Source organism: Colobus angolensis, unplaced genomic scaffold (assembly GCF_000951035.1).
Source record: "Colobus angolensis palliatus isolate OR3802 unplaced genomic scaffold, Cang.pa_1.0 Scaffold43, whole genome shotgun sequence".
Classification (NCBI taxonomy): Eukaryota; Metazoa; Chordata; class Mammalia; order Primates; family Cercopithecidae; genus Colobus; species Colobus angolensis.
This window is the reverse complement of record NW_012117710.1, coordinates 109493-116295: the sequence shown is the minus strand read 5'-3', so window position 1 is coordinate 116295 and position 6803 is coordinate 109493. Positions and strand designations below refer to the sequence as shown.

At 57.8% G+C, this 6803-nt stretch overlaps 1 pseudogene; it reads right to left on the bottom strand.

The window, feature by feature from the left end:
• The window catches only part of LOC105522462, an 80367-nt pseudogene that overhangs the window by 11468 nt on the left and 62096 nt on the right, over window positions 1-6803 (bottom strand).

Sequence of the window (6803 nt, the reverse complement as noted above, 5' to 3'; positions counted from 1 at the left end):
ATTCTCCTGTCTCAGCCTCCTGGGTGGCTCGGACCACAGGCACCTGCCGCCACACTCAGCCAGTTTTGGTATTTTTAGTAGAGACAGGCTTTCGCCACATTGGCTAGGCTGGTCTCGAACTCCTGACCTTGTGATCCACCCCCCTCAGCCTCCCAGAGTGGTGGGATGACAGGCGTGAGCCACTGCGCCTGGCCTGCCAAAATCGTAGGTGAGACCATTCGGGCAGTGAAGAGATCTGACCTCACTGAGTCCGTCTTGCTTCGAACCTCCCAGCTGTCCTTCGTCCCTCCTGGGTGTCGGCCACAGTATCTTTGGGAGGAACTTGCTTTCTAGTAGTTTAGCTTGGAAACAAAGCTTGGAAACAAAGGGACTGATAACAGTCCCTTTTCCAAAGCAAACCTCCTTCTTGCCCGGAGACGAGACTGCGTTTACAGAACTAACAAATTAGCCACTGGATTAGAAACGATGGTTTCGGACTCAGGCCCCTGGATTAGAAACGACGGTTTTGGACTCAGGCCCCAGGATTGGAAACGATGGGTTCGGACTCAGGTTGCTGGATTAGAAACGACAGTTTCAGACTCAGGCCCCTGGATTGGAAATGATGGTTTCGGACTCAGGCCCCTGGATTAGAAACGATGGTGTTGGACTCAGGCCCGTGGATTGGAAACGATGGGTTCGGACTCAGGCCGCTGGAGGCTCCAAGATTCTGGCCCTCCTCGAATTGCTCCTGGGAAGACATCCCTCTTGTGAAACCGACGGTCGTGCTGAGATATGTCCCCACGCTGGACGGAGCAGCTGGTACCACCCAGAGGACCAACTGGCTCCTCTGGTCTGTGGTCCCCACCCAGGAACTGACTCAGCTTCGAGTCCCTGTGATCTCATCTCTGACCCAAGCGATCAGCACTGCCCACTTTCTGACCCCTGACCCACTAAATTGTCTCGGAAAACTCCCCTCCTGGGGTCCCTGGGGAGATGGAGTTAAAGAATAAGGAAACGCCCGCATTGCAGCTCTGTGGTGGTGAGAAATCCCTCTGTCTACGCAGCTGGCCAGGGGAGCCCCTGGGGCGGTGACAGGAAAGACCAGGGAGGATAAAGAAAACCCAGCTCCGGGGGGCACAAGGTCACAGCCGTGGCGCAGGCGGGAACCCCAAGATCAAAGGATAGCAGGTGCCGGCCTTGGAAGGGAGCGGCTCAGATTCCACAGAAGCCTCCCACGTCCTTGTCCCAGGCAGAGGCCGTGCTCCACCTGCAGATGGTGGGAAGAACGGAGATGTCTTGCCAAGGCCGGGGCACGTCGCCAGAGGGGCACAGGTGCCAGGGGGCCCGGCTGGCCCAGAAGAGAGGGCCCCGGAACCCAGGTCCACGTCAGGGCTGGAGTTTGCCCAAAACCATTTTCCCAGCTGATTTCCAAGACGTTCTGTGCCCCAGAAAACTGCTTGGAAACCCACACACAGTCTCACTGTGCGGCCCACCCCAAAGCCCATCCCTGGGCTTCATGAGCTATTGTTTGTTTTTTTTTTGAGACGGAGGCTTACTCTGTCTCCCAGGCTGGAGTAAGTGGTGCGATCTCGGCTCCTTGCAAGCTCCGCCTCCTGGATTCAAGAGATTCTCCTGCCTCAGCCTCCTGAGTAGCTGGGACTACAGGCACTGCCACCTCGCCTGGCTAACTTTTTGTATTTTTAGTAGAGACAGGGTTTCACTGTGTTAGCCAGGATGGTCTCCTAATTTGGTATTTTTAGTAGAGACCATGTTGGACAGTCTGGTCTCGAACTCCTGATCTCAGGTGATCCACCCACCTCAGCCTCCCCAAAGTGCTGGGATTCCAGGTGTGAGCCATAGAGCCTGGCTTTTCTTTTTTTTTTTTTTTGAGACTTAGTCTCATTCTGTCTCCCGGACTGGAGTGCAGTGTTGTAATCTCAGCTCACTGCAGCTTCTGCCTCCTGGGTTCAAGCGATTCTCCTGCCTCAGCCTCCCAAGTAGCTGGGACTACAGGTGCCGCCACCACATCCGGCTAATTTTTGTATTTTTAGTAGAGACAGGGTTTCACCGTGTTAGCCAGGATGGTCTCGATCTCCTGACCTCGTGATCCGCCCGTCTTGGCCTCCCAAAGTGCTGGGATTACAGGCGTGAGCCACCGCGCCCGGCTAATTTTTTTTTTTGTATTTTTAGTAGAGACAGGGTTTCACCGTGTTAGCCAGGATGGTCTCGATCTCCTGACCTCGTGATCCGCCCGTCTTGGCCTCCCAAAGTGCTGGGATTACAGGCGTGAGCCACCGCGCCCGGTCATTTCATTATAGTTTTTATGTGTGTTTCTCTGATGGTCAGTGGTATTGAACACCTGTTCATATACTCGTTTGCCATTTGTGTATCTTCTTTCGAGAAATGTCTATTCATATCTTTGGCTGTTTTTACATTTCAATTTAATTTTTTTATATTTCACTTTTCAGTTCAGGAGTACATGCGCAGGCTGGTGAAAGAGGTGAACTTGTGCCGTGGGTTCCTGTTGTACGGATGATTTCATCACCCAGGTATTAAGCCTGGTACCCAGTAGTGACTTTTCCTGACTCTCCCTCCGCCCACCCTTAACCCTCCACCCTCCCATCGACTCCAGTGCGTGCCGTTCCCCTGTGTTCACGTCGTTTAGCTCCCACTTACACGTGAGCACGTGTGGGTATTTGGTTTTCTGTTCCTGTGTTGCTGAAGACAATGGCCTCCAACTCCAGCCATGTTCCTGCAAAAGGCATGATCTTGTTTTTTTTTAATTTTATGACTTTTTGCCCATTTTTTAATCGGATTATAAGATACTTTTCTATGGACTTGTTTGAGCTCCTTATATATTCTAGTATTTTATCCCCCCTGAGGCTGCTGTTCTGAGCCTAAAGACGGAAGGAAGGCCTTGTGAGCTGTGCCCGGTACAGGTTTTTTGTTTTTTTTTTTCACATTATACCAGGTTCAAGCGATTCCCCTGCCTCAGCCTCCCGAGTAGCTGGGACTACAGGCGCCCACCACCACTCCCGGCTAACTTTTGTATTTTTAGTAGACACGGGGTTTCACCGTGTTGGCCAGGATGGTCTCGATCTCCTGACCTCGTGATCTGCCTGCCTCGGCCTCCCAAAGTGCTGGGATTCCACGCGTGAGCCACGGTGTCCGGCCACAATTAACCGTTTTAACGGGTCCCGTTCACTAGCATTTAGCACGTGGTTCCGCCGGGGGCAGATCTGTGCAAACCACACCCCAGAGGCCAAGGAAGCTGACGGCTGAAGAAAGAAACTGACTGATCAAGATTCTTAGAAAGAAATATGTAGAAATATGTAGGAAAGAAGCCGTATCTGCAAGGAGAGTGGATTCCGGTGCTCCCTGCAGACCCAGGGCTTCACCCCAGGGAGGAAAACGCAGGAAAACGTTGCTATGCGGGTGGGGGGGGGCCCTCAGGGACAGGGAAGGTACCTCACGGGCAGCCACGTGCACCTGCTAAGGGCAGGGTTTATGGTCCAGGCTACTTTGACCCAAGGACGGGATTTAGGTCACATTGGAGAAAGTGGCAATCACCTTCGGGACCTTCCCAGAGCAGGGGTTGGTCAGAAGCGAACACGCCGATTGGCCTCTCAGACGGAGCTGCTCTCTGTTCCACAAACAGGCGTTGTGAGACGCAGCCCCCACCTCTCCTGAGCTGCCCCCACCTCTCTCTATCTGCCCCCACCTCTCTCTAGCTGCTCCCATGTCTCTCTACCTGCTCCACGTCTCTCTAGCTGCCCCCACCTCTCTCGAGCTGCAGCAAATTCTCATGACTTCAAAGGAGACCCTATGCCCCTTAGGCAGTCACTCCGCAGCCCCTGCCAACCACAAACCCAGGTTCTGTTTCTGCAGCATTGCCTGTTCCTAGAAATGGAACCCCACGCTGTCCTCTTGTGTCTGGCTTCTCTCACCGAGGACAGTGTCCCCAGGTTCCTGTTCATGGCTGCGTAGTATTCCATTGTGTGGACAGAGCACACTTTGTGTGTCTCTTCCCTTGATGACGACCCAGGCTCTCTCGTGAAGCCACCATGTGTGCAGGTGACCTGTGTGCAAAGCCCTTGCAAGGCAGGTCCCAGAGGCCCTCTGCCGGCTCCCAGGCAGGTCCCCTCCCACCTCACAGATGACCACACAGAGGCTCAGGAGAGAGAAGGCAGGTTGCGGAGATGAGAGGCAAGCCCAGCCCTACTGGGGCCCAGCTGGGTGCCCGCGTGGCTCACGTCACCAGAGGGGCCTCCCTGCTGCATCTTTGAGCCGAGGGCACTGAGCCCGGGGGGGTCTCCGTAAGCTGGTTCGCACAGACACCCCCACACCTGCCCCATGGATGTGGGAGTCTCCGCCATTTCCCCTGGGGGCTCCTAGCCCCTCCCCCGCTAGGGACCCCCTCCCCGGGACTCCCCCAAGGGCTCCCCACCACACCCACTGCAGTGTTGGCAGCTGGAAACCCCCAGGCGACCCGAGGGACCCGGGGACAGGAAGGGAGGGAGGCAACTCCCCTGTGTGGTTCCTGTTTGCTCCGTGCGATGAGGTGTGGACACTGCAGGGTCAGGCCGCATCTCCCAGGCTGGCTGGGGGCCAGAGTTAGGGTCGGAAGAGCAGGGTGGTCTGTGGAATCGCCACGTTCACCCCCCACCCCTGAATAGCCTGGGCGGGCAGCGGCCGCACTCAGGCCCCAGCAGCAGAGCCCACAGCACGGGGGGTGGGTGCAGGGGTGGGGCAGGGGCCAGCTGTGCCATCCCAGGTGGTCTTGGGGCCTCTGCCTCCCTCCCACCATGTTGGGGACCTCGTGTTGAGGACAGGCTGACGGTCTGCGTTCTTGCTGGGTAGGGTGGGGGTTGGCCCCTCACGGAGGCGCCTCGGTCCTCCCAGACGCCGCCGGGGGTGCCTGGAGGAAGGCCCAGCTTCCCGAGCACCCGTACGGACGTCAGTGTCCCCGCGGCCACGGGGCGGGCCAGGGAGAAGGCCGAGTGTGTCGGGGTCTTCCCTGGACCTCCCCAGGGAGAGAGAGGAGGCAGCCGTCCCCGGCCGGGCTGCTGAGAATGGTGCCGGTCAGAGGGCGGAGGAAACAGCCCACACACTCCTGGGGCCGGTGGTGTTACCTGCACGTCCCAGGGTGCAGACACTGCGGGACGGTTGAGCTGGGGCTGCCACCATAGATGGCCCCAAACCAGGCAGAGGGGTGCACTGACCGCAGAGACTCATCCGCTCCCCGTCCTGGAGACCAGGGGTCTGAGGTCCAGGAGTCTCAGGGCCGTGCTCCCTCCACAGGCTCCGGGGAAGGTTCCTTCCTGCCTCTCGCAGCTCCCGGGGGCTCCAGGCGTCCCTGGGTTTGTGGCCGCGTCACTCCAGTCTCTGCTTCTGTCTCCACATGGCGTCCTCCCCTGTGTCTGCGTCTCGTCTACTGTCTCTCAGGACACTTGAGAGCATGAGTAAAGGGGTGCACGAACAAGGACTCTGGTGGCCCAGGGCACTCCACGTTCCGTCTCGGGGCCAGGCTGTCTCTGAAGGACACGAACACTGCCTAGTGGTGTTGGCCAATTTCTGTGGCCTCAAATCCTCCACCACAGCTGGTCACAAGCAAGGAAGCCTACGGCAGCACCGGGAAGGAACGCAGGGTTGCCTCTTGCGATTCCCCAGGCAGCGGCAGACACCGGCCCTCAGCCTCCGGGAGGAGTCTCCAGGCGCCCGTCTTCCCAGGTGCAGAGTTAGCGGCTCAGAAAGCCTCGGCGGCCTCCGGTGTCCACACAGCAGAGCCTCCCGAGGCGGCCGCCCCCTCGTGAGGTTCCAGCAACATCCGTGGAGACCACACTCGTCGTTAGACGGCGGCCACCCTGAGGCTCACGAGGACGTCCAGGGGCTTCGGAGCGGCTGCCTGGGAGACCTGGGTGGGCCAGGCCAGAAGAAGTCACAGGTTCGGAGAAACACGAGCGCCAAAACCACACGCCTGGGCCTTGGGAAGGCAGAGCTGGAGGAGGCGGTGGGTGGGTGCTATTCTTCAAGAAGGGCTGGGTGTTGGAGTGTGTGTGGGTGTGTGGTGCGGTGGGAGCTGCCCCTCCAGGACTGTGTTCTAGGTTTTGTGTGTGTGTGTGTGCCTGTGTGTGTGCAGTGGGGTGTGTCACGTGTCTCGTTCTTCACGGAGGCCTGTGTTCCGGTGTGTTGGGGGGGGCGGTGGGAGGTGTCCCCCAGGGACGCCTGCGTTCGCACTTGGTGGTGCTGCGGTTTGTTCTGAAGGATTCCAGGAAATAGCATCTGAAGTACCTTCCAGTGGGACGATGACTCCCTCAAGCTGACGTCATCTGGAAAACAACACATGGACGGAGAGATTGTTTTTAAAAAAATTTCTCATCTGACTAAATGCAGGTTCTCCAAAGAGAGGCTGGTGTCAGGAGGCCCCTCGGAGAAATATCCGTCTGTCGCTTGTGGGGACCAGGATCAATCCAGCTCCCAGTGGCCACAGGCGCTTGGAAAAATATTCATCTATCGACTGGGGGCATGAACTGGGAACAGGAGTCAAACCGGCAGGGGACGGACGGTGACCCTACTCCGGACGGGCTCTTCCTGGCCCTTTGAGTTTAGGTCCTTTGCTCTCCCAGGCAGCCCGCGTTCCCCCCATTCCTGCTCCCGGGAAGAAGTGTCTGTCCGCTCCAGCCCCGCACTGGGTGGCCTGGGCCGTCTCATTCCTGATTCCCCAACGGTCTGAGGCAGGAGAAGTGGGTCTGAGGCAGGAGACGAGGGTCTGAGGCAGGAGACGAGGGTCTGGAGGCAGGAGACGAGGGTCTGAGGCAGGAGAC